The 22459-nt window shown below is 48.3% G+C and overlaps 1 protein-coding gene across 1 annotated transcript in view; it reads right to left on the reverse strand.

Moving 5' to 3' along the window:
* LOC140420057 (uncharacterized) overlaps positions 1–6300 on the reverse strand; it is a 263088-nt gene extending 256788 nt beyond the window's left edge. Inside the window, exon 1 of the mRNA XM_072504078.1 lies at positions 6203–6300. The gene's annotated coding sequence lies outside the window, so the exon portion shown is untranslated. The remainder of the gene's footprint in view (positions 1–6202) is intronic.
* Positions 6301–22459: the final 16159 nt, after the last annotated feature.

Below are 22459 nucleotides of genomic sequence, written 5' to 3' on the forward strand. Positions count from 1 at the left end.
ACTTTTAACGAGGCCAGGGAAGGGGGGACTCTATCCCCGACAATGTCGGAGGCGACGATATCGCTAATTTTGAAGCGGGATAAAGATCCGCTGCAGTGCGGGTCCTATAGGCCTATCTCACTGCTAAATATGGACGCCAAATTGCTAGTAAAAGGTGCTGGCAACGAGGATAGAGGACTGTGTCCCGGGGGTGGTGCACGAAGACCAGACAGGATTCGTAAAGGGGAGACAATGTCAACGTGCGACGGCTATTAGGGGTGATAATGATGCCCCCAGTAGAGGGGGAGGCAGAGATAGTGGCGGCAATGGATGCAGAGAAGGCATTTGATCGGGTGGAGTGGGAGTATCTATGGGAGGTGCTGAGGAGGTTCGGGTTCGGGGACGGGTTTGTTAGCTGGGTCAAACTCCTCTATGGGGCCCCAACGGCAAGTGTGGTCACGGGTCGGCAAAGATCGGAGTATTTTCGACTATACAGGGGAACAAGACAGGGATGCCCGCTATCTCCATTACTGTTCGCGTTGGCAATTGAACCACTGGCCATGGCGCTGAGAGACTCCAGAAAATGGAGAGGGGTGATTAGAGGGGGAGAGGAACACCGAGTGTCACTCTACGCGGATGACCTACTGCTATATGTAGCGGACCCAGTGGGGGGGGGGGATGACAGAGGTCATGCAGATATTGAGGGAGTTCGGAGATTTCTCGGGATATAGGCTTAACATGGGAAAGAGTGAACTGAAGAGTGAAGAGCTGGGGAACCTTACACAGACTTAATCTGACACGACTGGTGGAACAAATGGAAGAGGACTTCAAGAGGTGGGACATGCAGCCGCTGTCACTGGCGGGCAGAGTGCAGGCAATTAAGATGATGGTCCTCCCGAGGTTCCTATTTGTGTTCCAATGTCTCCCTATACTGATCACTAAGGCCTTTTTAAAAAAAATAGACAGGAGCATCACGAGCTTCGTGTGGGCAGGGAAGGTTCCGAGGGTAAGGAGGGGGTTCTTACAACATAGTAGAGACAGAGGGGACTGGCGCTGCCGAATTTGGGCGACTACTACTGGACCGCCAATGTGGCGATGATTCGTAAATGGATGATAGAGGGAGAGGGAGCGGCGTGGAAAAGACTAGAGATGAAGTCCTGTAAAGGGACGAGTCTAGAAGCGCTGGTGACGGCGCCACTACCGCTCTCACCAAAAAAATTTACCACGAACCCAGTGGTGGCGGCAACATTAAGTATCTGGGGGCAATGGAGGCGACAGAGAGGTGTGCTGGGTGCCTTGGTGGGGTCCCCAATTAGGAACAACCATAGGTTTGCCCCAGGGAGGCTGGATGGAGGATTCCAGAGCTGGCACCAGTTGGGAATTAGGAGAGTGGGAGATTTTTTTATAGATGGGACGTTTGCGAGCTTGGGAGCGCTGGAGGAAAAGTATAAGGTGCCCCGGGGAAATTTCTTTAGGTATATGCAGGTGAGAGCGTTCACAAGACAACAGGTGAGGGAATTTCCGTTGCTCCCGACACAGGGGATCCAGGATAGAGTGCTTTCGGGGGTGTGGGTCGGAGAGGGCAAGGTGTCAGAGATATACCGGGAGATGAGAGAAGAGGGGGAGGAGCTGGTGGGCGAACTGAAAGGAAAATGGGAAGAAGAGCTCGGGGAGGAGATTGAGGAGGGTTTGTGGGCTGATGCCCTAAGCAGGGTAAATTCCTCTTCCTCGTGTGCCAGGCTTAGCCTGATCCAATTTAAGGTGCTGCATAGAGCACACATAACGGGAGCAAGGTTGAGCAGGTTCTTCGGAGTGGAGGACAAGTGTGGGAGGTGCAGCGGAAGCCCGGCAAACCACACACATATGTTTTGGTTGTGCCCGGCACTGGAGGGGTATTGGAGAGGAGTGACGGGAGTGATCTCGAAGGTGGTGAAGGTCCGGGTCAAACCAGGCTGGGGGTTAGCTTTATTTGTAGTTGCGGATGAGCCGGGAGTGCAGGAGGCGAAAGAGGCCGATGTCGTGGCCTTTGCGTCCCTAGTAGCCCGGCGTAGGATATTACTCATGTGGAAGGAAGCGAAACCCCCCGGACTGGAGGCCTGGATAAACGATATGGCGGGGTTCATAGAACTGGAGCAGATTAAGTTTGCGCTGAGAGGATCGGCTCAAGGGTTCACCAGGCGGTGGCAACCGTTCCTCGACTACCTAGCGGAACGTTAGAGGGAAGATGGATGACCGGCAGCAGCAACCCAGGGGGGAGGGGGGGGGGAGGGGGGAGGGGGGGTAAGATGTTTGGGTTCTGGGATTGGGGGGGGGGGGGGGGAGTTTCATTTTATGTTATTTGGTTAGTTTACCATGTTAGTTAGTTACTCATTGTTAGATTGTAGTTATCATGTTACTTGTACTTTTAATTTTTCTTTTGTTTGATGTGTAAGGGGAAAAAATTGTGATTGAAAAACATTAATAAAATATATATATATTTTTTTAAAAAAAGACCCATCACTTTCCCAGGGTTCACTTTAAATAAGGCCAATCTGACTTCAGAGACTGTGACGGTGGGTATGGGTATGTCCAAGGCTGCTGGGGCAGTTGACAACAGTTTGTTGGTTTCCTGTTCGAAACAAGCATCGAATGCATTGCATTTGTCGGGAAGGGGTGCGCTGTTGCTGAAGATTCTACTCGGCTTTGCTTTGTAGCCCATTATGTTGTTTAAGCCTTGCCACAATCGACGAGAGTCCCTGCCGTTAGTCTGTGACTCTAGCTTAGTTTGGTATTGTCTCTTGGAGTCCCTGATGGCTTTGCGGAGGTCATATATAGATTTCTTGTATAGGTCAAGGTTACCTGCCTTGAACACCTCAGACATGGCCTTCAGTCGGGAGTGAATCTCCCGATTAAACCATGGTTTCTGGTTGGGTAACGTACGTACTACCTTCTTTGACACACAATCTTCTACACACTTGCTGATGAAGTCTGTGACGGTGCTGGCATACTCGTTTAGGTTGGCTGCTCAGTTCTTGAATATGGGCCAGTCCACTGACTCCAAGCAGTCACGTAGGAGCTCTTCTGTTGCCTCAGACCAGCACTGCACGACCTTCTTAACCAGATTCTCCGCTTAAGTTTCTGCTTGTATGCCGGGAGAAGGAGCACCGTCTTGTGGTCCGATTTTCCGAAGTGCGGTCGGGGATGGATCATCAGGCGCCCTTGATGTTTGTGTAGCAGTGGTCAGGGATGTGGGGGCCGCTGTCCAGTTTCTCCTCAGTGTGAATGCGCTGGTGGATCATCAGTACCCGAGAGCTTTTAAACCCACTCCCACAGTCGGAGCATTTAAAGGGTCTCTCATTGGTGTGAGTGACATTGTGACTCAGCAAGTGATGACCGAGTTAATCTTTTCCCAGTTGGAGAGGTGAACGGGCTCTCCCCGGTGTGACCTCGCTCGTGTTTCATCAGGTTGGATGAGGTTCTAAAACTCTTTGTGCAATGAGAGCAGCTGAACGGTCTCTCCTCAGAGTGAACGCGCTGGTGGGACATCAGTAGCGGTGAGCTTTTGAAGAGGAGATGTGTTGGTGGAATTTTGGCAGTACTCTCTTGAGGTTGGCCTGGTTAAAGTCCCCAGCCACGATGAATAAGGCCGCCGGGTATTCTGCTTCATTGTTATTTATAGCGGTGTACAATTCATCAAGTGCCTTCTTCACCTCCGCCTGGGGTGGGATGTAGACCGCCGTAATGATGGCAGAAGTGAACTCCATGGAAGGTAGTATGGACGGTACTTCACAGTCAGGTATTCCAGGACAGGCAAGCGATAATTTGCCAGAGTCGCCACATCCGAGCACCAGGAGGTGTTGACGAGGAGGCAAACCCCTCCACCCACTCCAGGTTCAGTCCTGGATGTGATTAACAGCAGGAATAACAGCAAAATCTAACCCGTCATCACTTGTGAAGCCTTTGGTGTCTCAGCATGTTGGACGACTGAGTGAATCCCTCCCCACAGTGAGAGCAGGTGAATGGCTTCTTTCCAGTCTGGACTCACTGGTGTGTCAACAGGGCAGATGAACCACGGAATCTCTCCCCACAATCAGAGCAGGCGAATCAACTCTCCCCAGTGTGGACTCGCTGGTGTCTCCGCAATGTGGATTATGTTCTAAACGTCTTTGTGCAGTGAGAGCAGTTGAACAGTTTCTCCTCAGTGTGAATACGCTGATGGGACATCAGTAACTGTGAGCTTTTAAACCCACTCCCACAGTCGGAGCATTTAAATGGTCTCTCATTGGTGTGAGTGACATTGTGGCTCAGCAAGTGATGACTGAGTGAATCTTTTCCCAGTCGGAGAGGTGAACTGGCTCTCCCCGGTGTGACCTCGCTCGTGTTTCATCAGGTTGGATGAGGTTCTAAAGCTCTTTGTGCAGTGAGAGCAGCTGAACGGTCTCTCCTCAGTGTGAATGCGCTGGTGGGACATCAGTAGCTGTGAGGAGTTGAAACCCCTCCTGCAGTCAGAGCATTTAAAGGGCCTGCTCTTGGTGTGAGTGACATTGTGTTTCAGCAGGCTGGATAATTGAGCAAATCCCCACACACAGTGCAGATGAATGGCCTCTCACCAGTGTGAAGTCGCTGGTGTGTCTGCAGGTTGGTTAACTGAGCGAATCCCTTATCACACACAGTGCAGATGAATGGCCTCTCCCCGGTGTGAGCGCTCTGGTGTCGCTTCAGGGTGGACAACTGAGTGAATCCCTTATCACACACAGTGCAGCTGAATGGCCTCTCCCCGGTGTGAACTCGCTGGTGGTTCTGCAGGTAGGATAACTGAGTGAATCCCTTCCCACACACAGTGCAGGTGAATGGCCACTCCTCGGTGTGAACTCGCTGGTGGCACTACAGGTGGGATAACTGAGTGAATCCCTTCCCACACACAGTGCAGGTGAACGGCCTCTCCCCAGTGTGAACTCGTTTGTGTCTCCGCAGGTTGCCAATGTCAGTGAATCCCTTTTCACACTGAGAGCAGGTGAAAGGCCTCTCTCCAGTGTGACTGCGTTGATGCCTTGCCAGCTCGTGTGGGGCTCTGAATTCCTTCCCACACACAGAACAGGTGAATAGCCTCTCTACAGTGTGACTGCATTGATGCCTTTCCAGCCCGTAGGGGCCTTTGAATCCCTTCTCACAGTCCTCACATTTCCATGGTTTCTCCATGGTCTGGGTGATCTTGCAGCTCACCATGTTGGACGATCAGTTGAAGCCTCATCCACACACAGAACACGTATACAGTCTCTCCCTGCTGTGAATGTAGTATTTTTTCAGGCTGTGTCACTGGTTAAAGCTCTTTCCACAGTCAGTGCTCTGTAAAAGTCTCACACGGGTGTGTGTGTGTCTCAGTGCTTTTCCAGACACACTGCTGTTTCAAATCTCTTGAAGCAGACAGAATAGACAAACATTTCTCCTTCTCGATTCAAAGGTCGATGATATTCGGTTCCCAAGAATTGAGTGACTCAGTCAGTTCTTGACGTGATATTTATTTTGAGATATCGACCCGCAAACTCCTCTCGTTCTAACTTCCTGCAAAAAGATTTTACAATAGTAATCATTGTTAGTACAGGATAGAAACTCAGAACAGATAATTCTAGTTTCTATCGAACATTCTTTCCTCTCTCTTTCCCTGAAATGCTCAGGGGACTCCAGTTTAGCTGGGGCTCCTTGATGCCATACTCGGTCAAATGCTACCTTGATGCCAAGGGCAGTCACTCTCACCTCACCTCTGGCATTCAGCTCTTTCGTCCATGTTTGAACCAAGGCCGTAATGAGGTCAGGGGCGGAACCCAAACTGAGCATCCATGAGCAGGTTATTGCTGCGAAAGGTGCTGTTTGATTGCACTGTTGATGACACCTTCCACCATTTCTGCTGATGATAGAAATAGACTGATAGGGAAGGAATTGGCTGGGTTGAATTATGTCCTGTTTACTGTCCCCTTCAATGTCAGCCATCTCCTGGGGAAAGCAGCCCTTTAATTATGAACATTAGGAAAGAGACGATCCTTTTAGCCAGACAAATAAATGTGTCAAGCTGAGGGAGCAAAGGATGTCAATGTCTTTAAGAGAGAGAGAGACCTGGACCAAGCTTTGCAGAGTCTGCACCCTCCCTGGATTCACTTCCTTTCCCTTCAGTTGCTGCAAATCACCAATTGAAGGTGAGAATGAGAAAAGAAATGGAAAGGGGGAGAAAAGAAAGTATTTTACTCACAGATGTTGGAGACAGGAGTCTGTGTGCAGCTCAAGCTCATTCAGGGTTGGGGGAACAACAGCTTTGTTCTGCAGAAACCTCCATGTCCAGCTTCCGCATTGAGACAATGGAGGAGCTTTGATTGGCGGAGAAGCAGGGTCCTTCCTGTCCTCCAATCTTCCCATTGGTCACAACTCAGCGGTGTCAGCGGAGGTGAGCACCCTCTGCACATGCGCAAAGTCCCCTCTTCCTGAGACATGCGCAGTCCCGGGTCGGGGGAGAGGGAATCATCGATAGTTGGAACTGTCAGCCGGTTGCCTGGAAACCTTGTGTCGAGGATGCGTCGGGGAGGGGGAAAAATGGACGGGGGCGGGGCTCCGTATCCGCGCACCGGGCGGTTGCGCTCAAATGCAGTGACGTCACTGCGGAGCGGATTTATTTCCTATTGGCTGATTTAGAGGACGAGCATCTTTGTGATGTCACAATATGGAGGTTGGACAACGAGTCAGACGAAAACTTCTTCCTCTGGGCACATCTGGGAGCAAATCAATGTCTCCCCCTTTCATCAGTAGGAGCAGAATTAGGCCATTTGGCCCATCGAGTCTGCTCCGCCATTTGATCATCACTGATCTCATCCTGGCCTTAACTCCACCATCCTGACAGTTCTCCATAACCCTTCAACCCGATTAAAAGTCTAACTCCTCCCTAAATTTGTTCACTGTCCCAGCTCCACCGCACTCTGGGGTAGTGAATTCCACAGATTCACAGCCCTTTGAAGAAGCAGCTTCTCCTCAACTCTGTTTTGAATTTGCTACCTCTTATCGTAAGATGGCCGCACAAAGAGGCAGCAGCCGCTCCAAGTCTACTTTATCTTTCCATTTCTTTTCTCATTCTGGGGGGGATGTTGGTGACTTGCAGCAACTGAAGAGAAAGGAAGTGAATCCAGTCTATGTTGCACACATTTTGAGTTCAGTAATATAGACATATTTCTGTCTGGCAGCCTGCATGGAGAATTTCAGGCCTCTGTCCAGGGCAGGGAGCATGGATCGGTCAATCAGCCTGAATCAGCACCTTTAGAGAATTGGGAGGATGAATATTACATACAGCAGAGTGAGAATGGAGAGAGAGTGTGTTGGATGGCGATTTACAGTTTTTGAGGAATGAGAGAGGAAAGAATATTTCATAGGAACTAGAATTGTCTGTTCTTAATTTCCATTTGTTTTACAGCATATTAGATGATGATTTACTTCAGGATTTGGAAGAGTCACTTGGTTATGCGAGGCTGGGCGGCATGGTGGCACGGTGGTTAGCACTGTTGCTTCACAGCTCCAGGGTGCCAGGTTCGAATCCCAGCTTGGGTCACAGTGCGGAGTCTGCACGTTCTCCTCGTGTCTGCGTGGGGTTCCTCCGGGTGCTCCGGTTTCCTCCCACAAGTCCCGAAATGTGTGCTGTTAGGTAATTTGGACATTCTGAATTCTCCCTCAGTGTACCCGAACAGGCGCCAGGATGTGGCGACTAGGGGCTTTTCACGGTAATGTCATTGCTGTGTTAATGTAAGCCTACTTGTGACAATAAAGATTATTATTATTTATCAGGACCTGAATATCATCAGGAGAACCATCACTGCAAAAGACACTTCTGGGGTTAAGGATTGCTAGTCAGGCAAAGGAATAGAATGGAAGTAAACACAGGAACGAAGAATCACATTGGACTAGTTCCAGGAGAATTGAGTGACAACTTCAGCGATGTAACTATGGAGTGTGATTTTTGATTGTGTTAAAAGTAAGAGGGCAACATTCTATTTATAGTTTAAGGGATACGTTCCCTATAAAAATAGTGTTTAGGCATTGTTGCTTCTAGTTTGTATGTTGCAGTAAAAGTCATAAACTTGAAGTTTTTGTCTTATGATTCTTTGGTTTCTTCACTGGGTTTAGAATTTATCTTTAGAAGTTACTGATCTTTTCAGAGATCTTACACAGTTGTCTTGAGTCACAAGTTTCAACTTCCCATTTAAGCCTCAGGCAACTTCTGTCTCTCTATTGCTCATGTCAATGACAGCCCAGTAACAGAGCTGAGGGCTGGAGATGCTGTGACCCCTTGTAGGAGCTGGAATCAGCAGAAAGAAGACCATAGTTTCTGGTTGAGTTTTGAATGAGCTGTCCGACCATAATGATATATACAATAGCTAACCAGGTAATATGTTGTGATGAGGGTTTATAAACAGACCCTGGGTAGACAAGTTAACTGAAGCTGTGGGTTTGTCAGCTGTACAGTGAAACCAGGCATCCAACAGCCACAGAGACCTGTAATATTGGACACTGGGTTTAACCCTGTTCTGTATTAAACAGACCTATCTGATATGGGTTATTGTGATATAGTTAATCTGACCCTTAATTCATTCAATTCCTAAAGTGAATAACATTGATTCAAGTATAGTGATTACTCTGTTAATCTGTGAATAAAGTGGTGTCAGTTCATGCAGATGTGTCTGAATTCAATTTCATTCCTTATTTTTGTTACTGACTAGGGTCTCTCCCACTCTCTCTCTCCTCTCCCCTCTCTCTCCTGCCTCTCTCAGTCTCTGGCACTCCTCTCTCTGGTGCCTCTCTCTCCCTCTGCTGCCTCTCTTGCCCTCTGTCTCTCTGTTCTCTCTCTCCTGTCTCAGTCTTTGGTGCTCCTCCCTTCTCTTTGGTACCTCTCTCTCCCTCTGCTGCCTCTCTCTCCCTGTCTCTCTCAGCTGCCTCTCTCTCTCTTCAATGCTTAGGAAGGCAGGTGGGGGCAGCACGATGGCACAGTGGTTAGCATTGCTGCCTCAGGGCACCGATGTTCCAGGTTTGATCCCGGCTCTGGGCCACTGTCCGTGTGGAGTTTGCGCATGAAATGAAATGAAAATGAAAAATGAAATGAAATTAATAGAAATTCACTCTTGTTTGCGTGGGTTTTGCCCCACAACCCAAAGATGCGCTGGGTTCTGGATTGGCCACAATAAATTGCCCCTTAATTGAAAAAAATGATTGGTTACTCGACATTTATATTTAAAAGAAGGAAGGCAGGTGGGAGAGTTTCCTTTGGAAGCAGAGGGCCGAGAATATAAGAGCAGGGAGATTGTGCTGGAACTGGATCAAACACCAGTTAGACCACAGCCGGAGCACTGTGGACATTTCTGATCACCACATTACAGGAAGGATGTGATCACACGAGAGAGGCTGATGTTACCCAGGATGGAGAATTTTAACGATGAGGAAAGATTGGAGAGGCTGGGGTTGTTCTCATTGGAACAGAGGAGGCTGAGGGGAGATTGAATTGAGTTGTGTGTAATTCTGAGGGGCTCAGATAGAGTGAATATTTCCCTCAGCAGAGTCCAACCCCTGCAGTCAAATATGAAGTCGCTGGTGTGTCAGGAAGTGGGATGAGTGAGTGACTCTCTATCTGCACAAAGAACATGGAAACAGCAGCTCCCCAGTTTGAACTCACTGGTGTGTCAACAGGCTGGAGGATTGGCTGAATTCCATCCCACTCCTGGAACATTTTCCAATGTCCTCTCCCCAGTGCCAGCAGGCTGCCTGACTGAGAGAAGCTCTGTCCACAGACAGAGCAGATGAATGGCCTGTCGTTAATATGGAGATGCTGGTATCATATTGATATTGTTCATTCCGGGGACTTCCGGTGACAACACGTTGGTGGATGTCGCACATTAGGTGGCTCCTGCGAGAGTCTCTGATTTTTGGATGTTTATGCCCAGTTTTGGGTCAGTTTTTAGATGAGTTGTTGAGGGAAGTCATAAGGAGGCCGACGAATGTCGAAGTCCCAGAGGAAAGGTGCTGGAAAGAAGGGGGCGAGTGAAGGTCCACCAGCGAGTGCTGCTGTGAGTCCTGCAGGAAGGAAACTGGCAGGACTGGGTCATCGGGTGGGGCCGCTCCCCTCACCGTGGAAACTCTGACCAAGGTGATGTCAGAGCTTCAGACATAAGTAGATATTACCCCTTTGAACTGAATTGGCCACATTCCTCTTGGAGGTCTGTTCTATTCTCTGAGCCATTACCCATTTGTCCCGACCAATCCTCGGTCGTCGCTGAAACGGAATCTTCGATGCTTGGTTCTTATTCTCCTTCTGACCCGTGTCCCAGACAGGTCAAATTTACTCTACTTCGAACTGTTGAATGACATCTTTCTTCTAACCATAGATCCATTCTTCAGACATTGTAGTTAAAGGTGTCAACTCAGGTTCTGCTCGGCCTTTCACCATCTTTTCCATCAGTGCATTGCAGACTCTAAATAGGTCACCAGTCAAAAGGTACCAGGCCTCATTTCAAATTGACCAAAAGCTTCCCATCGTGGCTGCAATCAGTCATTTTAGCACAAACAGGGTCTTATCGCTACAGTAGAGTTGGAAAGGCTGTTTGCCAAGTATTTAAAGGTGCTTCGGAGGGGGATGACAGCTTCACTTTAGAGTGGGTGAAGGAGGCGATTGCACTGGTAAAGACGGGAGAGATGAAGACGTCTGTCGAAGTGCGGGAGCGAGGACAGAAGTTGAAGAGGGTGGAGGGGACACTGTCGCAACACAGTGACCAGTTCACCTCGATGGGTGAGGAGCGGTGACGGAGGTCAACAAAAGGCTCAGAGCTAAGGTAGGGGACCTGCAGAACTGGTCAAGGAGGCAATTTTTGGGAATGGTGGGCCTGCTTGAGGGGCGGAGGGCCTGAGGCCAACCGAGTACTTTGCAAAGATTTTTGCTGTGTTGATGGGGGAGGGGGGAGAACCCTCCGCTCTGAGTGGGACAGGTCACATTGGTCACTCAGGCTAAAGTCTGGAGTGAATGAGTCACCAAGGGCAGTTATAGTCTGCTTCCACAGCTACCACGTGAAGGAGAAGGTTTTGAGCTACGCACCCTAGCAATGCCATGTAGGCACCCTGGCAATGCCACCCAGGTTCCACCCTGGCACCCTGGAGTTCCCAGGTAGCACTGTCAGGTTGGCAGGGGTATTGCCAGGGTACCACACGGGCAGTGCCAAGGTGTCAGGCTGGCATTTTGCTCGCACCGGGGATCAAGCCTGGGTGTGCACTGCCCATGTGCGGTGGTGTGGGGAGGCCCGAGGAACCCTTATAGGTGAGTTGGGACATTGGGGGTTCCAGGAGTCGAGTCAGGTGGTCAAGAGCTCGGGACACCATTTAAAAATGGCATCCCAATATCATCCTGCACTGAGGAGATCCTCAGTGCAGGAATAATGCGAAGTGCAGCCTCGGGTGGCATTCCCCACCAGAGCAGTAAAAGAGCAGAATGCCATTAGTTAGCGGATATGAAGTGGGAAGGTGTTGGTAGATGCAGATACCAAGATCTGACGGAGTAGTTGACGAGAAGGGGGTGGCCTTTGGACGGGTGAAGGGGACATTGTACGGCAGAAGAGTGAGATTTGGAGTGGTCTACCCAGCAAAGCTGAGAGTCACTCATAACTCGAAGGACTTTTATTTTGAGATGGCGGAGGCGTTCGTTAAGGCTGAAGGACTGAGACTGAGATGAGAGTTGGGATTTGGGCTTGGTTGGTGGGACGGGGATTGTGTTCTCTTATTGAGGGTTTTCTATTTGATTGGGGTTTTGTTTCTGACTCTTGAATGGGGTAGGGGGTTGTGGTTTTTTCCTTATGGGTGTGGTTCTGTATTGTTTCTTGGTTTCAGGGAGGTGGGTTTTGAGCACGTAGGGCTGGGTTACTGAGGAGGGGGTGGCGAGGAGGGGGCTCTGGCAGGGATTACCACAATAGGAAATGTAGGGTGATTAGTGAACGGGAGTGTGATGGGAGCCTGGTCAAACAGGTTTCAATGGACCTGGGAGTTATGAATGGTGGGGGGAGGGGATCGATACTGGGTGAGGTGTTTGCAAGAGGAAATGGATGGGGGGATTCTGGGAAGGGGTGAGGGGACTACCCACATGTTACTCCGCTCGCCCCCGTTCCATCCCAGTACCAGGCGTTTGGAGACTGGGCTCTGGATGAGTAATGGCGCCCGGCGTTCCCATAATCTGCCGCGCCCTGGAAACCGCTCTATCGGCTGCGCGGGCCTGTGGCCCGGTACTGCGCATGTTCAAAGGAGGGAAACTGCGCATGTGCAGAAAGAACCCGCCTTCTGACTTCCGACTGAAATCTTGACCTTCACACAAACTGAAATCTCCTCCTGTATCAAACATCTGTGAGTAAAACACTTTATTTTCTCCCTCTTTCCATTTCTTTTCTCATTCTCACCTTCAATTGGTCACTTGCAGCAACTGAAGGGAAAGGAAGCGAATCCAGGGAGGGTGCAGACTCTGCAAAGCTTGGCCCAGGTCTCTCTCTCTCTTCCCCCCCCCCCCCCCCCCCCCCTTAAAGACATTGACATCCTTTGCTCCCTCAGCTTGACACATTTATTTGTCTGGCGAAAAGGATGGTTTCTTTCCCAATGTTTACAATTAAAGGGCTGCTTTCCCCAAGAGATAGTTGACATTTAAGGGGCAGTAAATTAATGTCGGACAGAGATATGTCTCGTGTTGTTATGGTACAGATTCTTTTTGGATTCTGGAATAAAGTATATTTATTAATATTTCTAGTATTGTAATATAGTACTGTAGCTATGTTATATATTTCCAGACATAGAATCTGAATTCTCTGTTCCGCTACACCCGTTTTCTGCTGTGGTGCACCCCCGCTGGCAGCGGGATGCTCTGTCCGGGCAGACGGCCAATGGGGTTTCCCATTGTGAGCACCCCCATGCCATTGGGTAACCCGCGGGCGTGAGTGCGCTGCCAGCGAAATGGAGGATCCCGCCCAGAGTCATTATGGCACAGAACAGGTCCATTCAGTAACTTGTCCATTCCGACTCAGTAGACTGATACAATCAGTACCATTTCCCCTTGATATTCCTGTTCCCCTGAAAGTTTATTTACTTCATGTACATATCTAATTTCCTTTTGAAATTGTTAATCATCTCTGCTACCGTCAGGGCGGCATAGTGGTTAGCACTGCTGCTTCACGGCACCAAGGACCCGGGTCATTGACCGCATGAAGTTTGCACATTCCCCCCCATGTTGTGTGTGTCTCACCCCCACACCCAAAAAGATGTGCAGTGTAGGTAAATTGGCCATGCTAATTTGCCCCTTAATTGGAAAAAACTGGATACTCTGAATGTTTTTCATTTTTAAGATGTGGAGATGCCGGCGTTGGACTGGGGTGAGCACAGTAAGAAGTCTTACAACACCAGGTTAAAGTCCAACAGGTTTGTTTCGATGTCACTAGCTTTCGGAGCGCTGCTCCTTCCTCAGGTGAATGAAGAGGTATGTTCCAGAAACATATTTTTAAATCACTGCTACCATCAACTTCAGAGGCAGGCAGTTCTATGTTTCGTGCAGAAGTTCTCCCAAGTCGCTTTGTGTTGCAGCTTTCTGCAGTTTTTCATCATTTAAGTAATACTGTTCTTTTGTTCTCCCTTCCAAAATGAACTTCACATTTTCCCACATTATGCTCCATGTGGCAACTTTTTGTCCACTTGCTCAACCTCTCAATATCTCTTTGCAAACTGTTTATATCCCCCTTGCAACTTGCCTTTCCACCTATTTTTGTCTTCAAATTTGGGCACAGTACATTCACTTCCTTCCTCCAAGTCATTAATATAAATTGTACACAGTTGCGATCCCAGGACTGATCCCTGTGGAACGCCACTGGTTACAGGTCACCAACCTGAAAAAGAACCCCTTATCCCCACTCTCTGTTTCCTGCTCATTAGCCAATTCTCTATCCATGCCAACACCATGGGTTCTTATCTCATGCCTTAACGTTTTGAGATACCTTGTCAAAGGCCTTCTGGACGTTTAAATACAACACATCTACTGGTCCCCCTCGATCCACTCTGGTTGAGACTTCCTTGAAACACTCTGATAAATTAATCAGACACGGTTTCCCTTTCACAAAGCCATGCTGACTCTGCTTGATTAGATTATGATTTTCTCAATGTGCCGCTGTTACTTCCTAATAATTGATTCCAACATTTTTTCAATAATAAATGTTAGGCTATTCGTCCTAGAATGTCTCGTTGTTTTCCTCCCTCCCATTTTGAATTGGGGGGCTGTCACATTGGCAGTTTTCCAATCCTCTGGTACTTCTACAGAATCCAAGGATTTTAGGAAAATTACAGTCAATGCACCCACTATCTCTGTAGCCATTTATTTTAGGATCCTAGGATGCAGCCATCCAGGGGACTAATCTTATTTCGATTAGTTTGTCCAATACAACTTCTCCAACGATGGTATTTAATTGCTTCCGCCATATTCTTTAGTATTAATGGGATATTCGAAGTATCTTCCACCGTAAAGACTGATACAAAATATCTGTTTAACCCCTCTGCCATTTCCTTGTTCCCCATAACTGACACAGTGGCATGGAGGCACAGTGGTTAGTACTGTTGCTTCACAGCTCCAGGGACCCGGGTTCAATTCCCTGCTGGGGTCACTGTCTGTGCGGAGTCTGCACGTTCTCCCCAAAACTGAGTGGGTTTCCTCCGGGTGCTCCGGTTTCCTCCCACATGTCCCAAAAGACATGCTTGTCAGTTGAATTGGACATTCTGAATTCTCCCTCCGTTACCTGAACAGGTGCCGGAGTGTGGCGACTAGCGGATTTTCACAGTAACTTCATTGCCGTGTTAATGTAAGCCTACTTGTGACAATAATAAAGATGATTATAATAAAGAATATTATTACGATCTCCCAAGATTTATTTTCTAAGGAGCCTCTGTGGAGTTGAGGTTTCAATCAGATCAGCCGGGAACTTATTGAATGGTGGAGCAGGCTCGAGGGGCCGAGTGGCCTACTCCTGCTCCTAATTTGTATGTTATTACATCCTTTATAATAGATTGTAGCATTTTCCCTCCTACTGATGTCAGGCTAATGGGTCTGTGGTTCCCCGTTTTCTCTCTCCTTAAATAGTGGGGTTACATTTACCACCTTCCAATCTGCAGGAACCATTCCAGAATCTATAGAATTTTGAAAGATGACAACCAATGTATCCACTACAGCCGCCTCTGTCAACACTCTGGGATGGAGAGAAGCTTTTGGGGATTTATTAACTTTCAATCCCATTATGGGCAGCAGGGTAGCATTGTGGATAGCACAATTGCTTCACAGCTCCAGGGTCCCAGGTTCGATACCGGCTTGGGTCACTGTCTGTGCGGAGTCTGCACATCCTCCCAGTGTGTGCGTGGGTTTCCTCTGGGTGCTCCGGTTTCCTCCCACAGTCCAAACATGTGCGGGTGAGGTGGATTGGCCATGATAAATTGCCCTTGGTGTCCAAAATTGCCCTTAGTGTGGGGTGGGGTTACTGGGTTATGGAGATAGGATGGAGGTGTTGACCTTGGGTAGTGTGCTCTTTCCAAGAGCCGGTGCAGACTCGATGGGCCGAATGGCCTCCTTCTGCACTGTAAATTCTAAGATAATCTATGATTTTCTCCAGTCCTGCTTTTTCACTAATACTAATCTCTTTCAGTTCCTCGTGTTCACTAGTCCCTTGGTTCTCTCGTGTTTTTGGGACAATTTCTGTATCTTCCTCTGTGAAGACAGACACACTGTTGTTTAGTTTCTCTGCCATTTCCTTATTACCCATTATAAACTCTCCTGTCTCTGCCTGGAATGGACCCTTTTGTCTTTGCTAATCTTTTCCAATAGGAACTTTTCCAGTTCTCCCCAATTTGCTCTCATATTCTATTTTCTCTTTATCAGATTCTTGGTCCTCCTTTGCTGAATTCTAAAACAAGTTCCCAATCCTCAGGCTCCCTACTATATTGTCTCCTCCATTGATCTAATGGAATCTTTAACTTTTCTTGTTCGCCACGATAGCTTCACTTTTGCTTCTGAAAGGAATCTATATTTTATGTAAATAAAATGCGAGTGGTTGCCTGTCTATTGTCTATCGTCATACAAAGAACAACAAAGAACAAAGGACAGTACAGCACAGGAACAGGCCCTTTGGCCACCAAGCCTGCTCGGATCATGATGTCTGTTTAAACTAAAACCTTCTGTGCTTCCAGGGTCTGTATCCGTCTATTCCCATCCTATTCATGGATTCGTCAAGATGCCTCTTAAAACGTCACTGTCGTACCTGCTTCCACCACCACCTCCGGCAGCGAGTTCCAGGCACTCACCACCCTCTGTGTAAAAAATGTCCCTCGCACATCTCCTCTAAACTTTGCCCCTCGCACCTTAAATCTATGTCACCTGGTAATTGACTTTTCCAACCTGGGAAAAAGCTTCTGACTCTGCACTCTGTCCGTGCCACTCATAATTTTGTAAACTTTTATCAGGTCGTCCCTCAACTCCGTCGCTCTAGTGAAAACAATCCGAGTTTATCCAACCTCTCCTCATAGCTAATACCCTCCAGGCCAGACAACATCCTGGTAAACCTTCTCTGTACTCTCTCCAAAGCCTCCACATCCTTTAGGTAATGTGGTGACCAGAATTGTAGGCAATATTCCACGTGTGGCCTAACTTATGTTCTGTACAGCTGCAGCATGACTTGCCAATTTTTATGCCCCGACCAATGAAGACAAGCATGCCGTCTGCCTTCTTAGCTCCTTATCCACCTGCGTTGCCACTTACAGTGATATGTTTATTGTAATTTCCCAATCTACCACAGACAACTTGCCCCTCATACCATGACAGTTTCCTTCTGCGAGAAACACCCAGATAAATTAGACAAAAGAACCCTGTAACCACCCTAGCCCATCTTCATGGCAACGTGGCTGCTTTGGGAACTAAATATCTTCCAACGTGCAAACACCTTTTCATTCTATGCTCCTCGTCAAACTTGGAACCAGGTAATCGCAACTAGCCTCAAAAATGGTCAGCCCACCGGAGGCAGAGGTGTTAGACCGGCCAGTCCAGCAGAAAGAAACCCTCCAATCATCACCATTCACCAGATGTCAGAATGAACAAAATGCAGTCCTGGATGTCAGTGACAGCAGAAACAATAACAACGGAGCCAACATCTGTAATTTATTGTGAACTTGTTGGAGTCACAACAGGTGGGATGAATCACAAAACCCTTCCCCACATTGAGAGCAGATGAATGGTCTCTCCCCAGAATTAACTCGCTAGTGTCTCCGGAGTTGGGATGGTTCATTGAATGTCTCCCCTGCTCAGAGCAGGTGAATGGCTTCTTCCAGGTGTGAACTCGCTAGTGTTCCTGCAGTGTGTATGGATATCTGAATACCTTCTCTCACTAAGAGCAGGTTAACGCCTTCTCCCCTGTGTGAACTCGCTGGTGTCTCTGCAGGTGACATAACTGAGTGAATCCTTTTTCACACTGAGAGCAGGTGAACGGCCTCTCCTCAGTGTGAACGCGCTGATGTCTCCGCAGGTCCGATGATTGAGTGAATCCCTTCTCACACTGAGAGCAGGTGAACGGCCTCTCCTCAGTGTGAACTTGCTGATGTCTCCACAGGTCGGATGATTGAGTGAATCCCTTCTCACACTGAGAGCAGGTGAATGGCCTCTCCCCAGTGTGAACTCGCTTGTGTGCCAGCAGGCTCGATGAAGTAGTGAATCCCTTATCACACTGAGAGCAGGTGAACGGCCTCTCCCCAGTGTGAACTCGCTGGTGTGTCAGCAGGCTGGATAACCGAGTAAATCCCTTTTCACATTGAGAGCAGGTGAACGGCCTCTCCTCAGTGTGAACTTGCTGATGTCTCCGCAGGTCCGATGATTGAGTGAATCCCTTCTCACACTGAGAGCAGATGAACGGCCTCTCCCCAGTGTGAACTCGCTGGTGGATCTGCAGGCTCGATGAAGTAGTGAATCCCTTCTCACACTGAGAGCAGGTGAATGGCCTCACCCCAGTGTGAACTCGCTGATGTATCCGCAGGGTGGATGAATCACCGAATCCCTTCTCACATTGAGAGCAGGTGAACGGCCTCTCCCCAGTGTGAACCCGCTGGTGTTTCTGCAGGGCGAATAACCGAATGAATCCCTTCTCACACACAGAGCAGGTGAACGGCCTCTCCCCAGTGTGACTGCGCCGATGAGCTTCCAGCTGAGATGGGGCCCTGAATCCCTTCCCACAATCGACACATTTCCACCGTTTCCCTAGGGTGTGCGTCTCCACGTGTCTCTCCAGGCTTGTCGATCAGTTGAAGCCTCGTCCACACACCGAACACGTGTAACGTCTCTCCCGCTGTGAATGGTGTGATGTTTTTTGAGGCTGCGTAACTGGTTAAAGTCTTTCCACAGTCAACGCTCTGGAACACTCTCACCCGGCTGTGTGTGTGTCTCGGGGCTTTTCCAGTCACACTGATGTTTTGAAGCCGACAGAAAAGACAAACATTTCTCCTTCTCGATTCAAAGTCCGGTGATATTCAGTGCCAAGGAATTGAGATACTCAGTCAGATTGACACATGACGTTTGAGATTTCTGTCTGTAATTCCTCCTCTTCTAATATCCTGTAAAAACAATTTATAAAAGTTACTTTTCTTCTCCTCATTTTGGAGAAGGTATCCTGAGGGGAACGACAGTCTGGCCGTGGGGTTAATCCTCCGGGTCCTCAGTCTTATTGAGGAATGTCCCCTTGGATCTATGGTGGTGGTGATTCTTTTGTATTTTTGTTATTATGGGAGGGTTTATGTGTTGTTGACTTTATCCTACTCTGGTACAGACGGGGCTTTTATCTGTGAAAGGAGCAGGTTGGGGAGACTTTGGTAAAGAGTTGGAGGAGGGGGTAATGGCGCACGTCCAATTGTGGCGTGAAAATCTGTTCCTGTCTCTCTGTCGCCTAACTAATGGCGGCAGTTAATCTGCAAATTTTCTCAGGGAATGTACGGGGCATCCATCACCCTATCAGAAGGAAAAAGAGCCTCTCCTTTCTGAAGGAGAAAGTCAATATAGTTTTATTACTGGAAACGCATCTGGATGATGAGGAACACTTTAAATTGAGGCGGGATTGGATGGGCAGATTTTATCACCTCTTTTTCATTGAGTCGCAGACTTGTGGCAAACCTTATTATACACTATCCAAGCAGTCAGGGTAACTCTGCCGATTACAATGTGCATGTCAATTTCCTTTGTGCCGGTCCCCCCCATCTCCCGTCCCTCCCCTCCGCCCCCTTCACTCGTCGTTTCTGGGTTCTTTCCTGCGCCCTTCACTGTACAATGGGAGTTATCTGCTATTTACAAGTGGACGGTGCCCTCCCTTCCCCTTCCACCCTGCGCACTCCCTGTCCTGTTTTAAACCTTCCCTTGGGGGTTCCTCTTCTTGTATTTTTGTTCTAGGCTCTCTGGTCTCTGTGTCAGTTGGTTTCTGGTTCTCCCTCCTTTTCCCAGTAGCCCCCACCCTCCCCCACTTTTCCTGCCTGCTCCCTGATCCCGTTGGCCCCCGTATGCCCACCTCCCTCCCCAGTGTTGCATTGGCCGCTGGCTTCAAACAGGTCCTGGAACAAGTTGGTGAATGGCCTCCACACTTTGTGGGAACCATCCTCTGACCCTCGGACGGTGAACTTGTTCTTCTCCAGGTGGAGAAATTCCGATAGGTCTGCCAGCCAGTCTGCAGCTGTGGGCGGTGCTGCTGATCACCAGCCGAGCAGGATTCTCCAGCGGCCGATTAGAGAAGCAAAGGCAAGGGCGTCGGTCCTCTTCCCCATGAATAGTTCTGGCTGGTCCAATACCCTGAAGACTGCCATTTGTGGGCACGGCTCCACGCTCATAACCATGGACATTGCGTCTAAATAGTCTGTGCAGAATTCGACAAGTCTGGGGCATACCCAGAACATGTGGGCACGGTTTACCAGGCCCCGTTGGCTCCATTCACATTTGTCCTCCATCTCCGGGAAGAACCTGCTCATTCGGGTTCTTGTCAGGTATGTTCTGTGCACAACATTCAACTGCATGAAGCTTCGCCTTGCGTAGGAGAAGGTGGAGTTGGTCCCGTTCAGTGCTTCGCTCCAGAGTCCCCACCCTATTTCCGTCCCTCGCTCTTTCTCCCATTTGTCCTGGGTTTTGTCAAGTAAGGAGCGCATCCTTATTAAGAGTTGTCTGGACAGGTCCCCACAGTTTCCCTTCCCCAGACTGTCTGTGTCCAGTAACTCCTCTTGCATTGTGCTTCTCAGGGTTCCTGGGTATGCTGGTGTCTCCTTGCAGAGAAAGTTTTTGATCTGGAGTTCATCCCTGTATGGTAGGTCCAGTCTCTCTGTCAGCTCCTCTAAGGTCACTAGTCTATTTCCTGTGTAAAAGTCCCTAACCATCAGTGTTCCCCCATCCTTTCTTTACCTCTTGAAGGTGGTGTCGAGAATGGCTGGTGCAAACCTATGGTTGCCGCAGATGGGGGCCATGAAGGACACATCGGTCAGACTGAAATGCTGCCACATCTGGTTCCAGGTTCTCAGGGTAGCTGCCACCACTGGACTGGTGCTGGCGGGGATGGGAGTGTTGCCATGGCGAGGGCCCGGAGGATCATTCCTGTACATGAGGACTCGTCCATCCTCACCCATTCCATGTCAGGGTCCTTTACCCATCTCCTCACTCTTTCGGCTGTGGCTGCCCAGTGATAGTATTGCAAGTTCGGGAGGGCCAGGCCTCCCATGTTTCTTCTCCATTGTAGTACTGTTTTAGGGATTTTTGAATTCTTGCCCCTCCGCACAAACGATGTTAGGTTAGGTGGGTTGACCATGATCAATGCACCGGATTATGGGAATAGGATGGGGAGTCTGCCTCTGTGAGTGCTTTTTCTGAGGGTCAGTGCAGACTTGAAGAAGCGAATGGCCTCCTTCTGCACTATAGAGATTCTATGTCATCTATGTTATTTTAATTCGACTATGCTTTTAGTCTGTTTTGCAATATTTTGGGGTATGCGCACTGCATTGTTATTCTTCTGTTTTTATATAATCTTACCATCTTTCCCCACTCACTATGTTTACCTGTTAACTGATCTGGCATTTCAACTAGAGGCTCTGGTCACTCAAATATCCTGCTATGAATTAATTCTGCAATGTGTTGCTTGTATTTATGCTGGCAGTATTAGTTGTTCTACACTGTACCCATTTTCCATCAATATTTCTGTAATTCAGTTGCATTCATTATTTAAAAAATGGTTAAAAAAAACATAAAAGAAATATTAAAAATCTGTCCAACTCATCCTTGAATATATTCAGTGATCCACAGACTCCACTGATCGCTGTGGAAGAGAATTCCATAGACTAATAGCTTTTTGAGGGAAGAGATGACTGGAAATATATAAATAGCAACAGTACAATATTACACAACAAGAAATAATAGTAAATGTACTTTATTACAGACCATAAATAATATGTCTAGTATTTTTAAACTAGATATATCTCTAGCCGATATTAATTTACTGTCCCATTAAATGTCAGCCATCTCCTGGAGAAACCAGCCCTTTAATTGTGATAAAAGAAAATTACTGTGGGTGCTGGCTTCTAAAACGAAAGAGAAAATGATGGAAAAGCTTTGTCAAAGAGTCATCGGACTCGCAACGTCAGCTTTTTTCTCTCCCTACAGATGCTGCCAAACCTGCTGAGATTTGCCACCAATTTCTCTTCCTTTAATTGTGAACATCAGGAAAGAGACCATCCTTTTATTTATTAATTATTTTTTTAATGCATTTTATTCAAACTTGTATCAAAGTAGGTAACAGCAAATAAACACCCCGGAAAACATTCTTCCCAACAATCAACTATCCAGTTTGTACAGATTTTTCTCCTTTTTCACTCCCCCGCCCCCGGCGACAAACAGCTCCTCAAACATGGTCACAAACATCCTCCACCTTTTCTCAAACTCCACTGCTGCACCCTTAAGTCATACTTTATCTTCTCTAACTGCAGGAAGTCGTGCAGGTCACCCAACCGCGCTGCTATCCCCGGTGGCGAGAGACCATCCTTTTAGCCAGACAAATAAATGTGTCAAGCTGAGGGAGCAAAGGATGTCAATGTCTTTAAGAGAGAGAGAGAGAGAGAGACCTGGGCCAAGCTTTGCAGAGTCTGCACCCTCCCTGGATTCACTTCCTTTCCCTTCAGTTGCTGCAAGTCACCAATTGAAGGTCAGAATGAGAAATGGAAAGGGGGAGAAAAGAAAGTGTTTTACTCACAGATGTTGGAGACAGGAGTTTTTTTCCTTCACTTCCGCTGTGACATCACAATAGGGCCCTGCCTGAATCAGCCAATAGGAATTACTCTATTCCGCGCTGTAGTCACCGGGTTCCAGTGCGCAGGCGCGGCGCTTCCCGCCCCACCCGTTGTTTCGCCCGCCCCCTGAACAAGGCAGAAAAAA

Source organism: Scyliorhinus torazame, chromosome 5 (assembly GCF_047496885.1).
Source record: "Scyliorhinus torazame isolate Kashiwa2021f chromosome 5, sScyTor2.1, whole genome shotgun sequence".
In the NCBI taxonomy this organism is placed as follows: domain Eukaryota; kingdom Metazoa; phylum Chordata; class Chondrichthyes; order Carcharhiniformes; family Scyliorhinidae; genus Scyliorhinus; species Scyliorhinus torazame.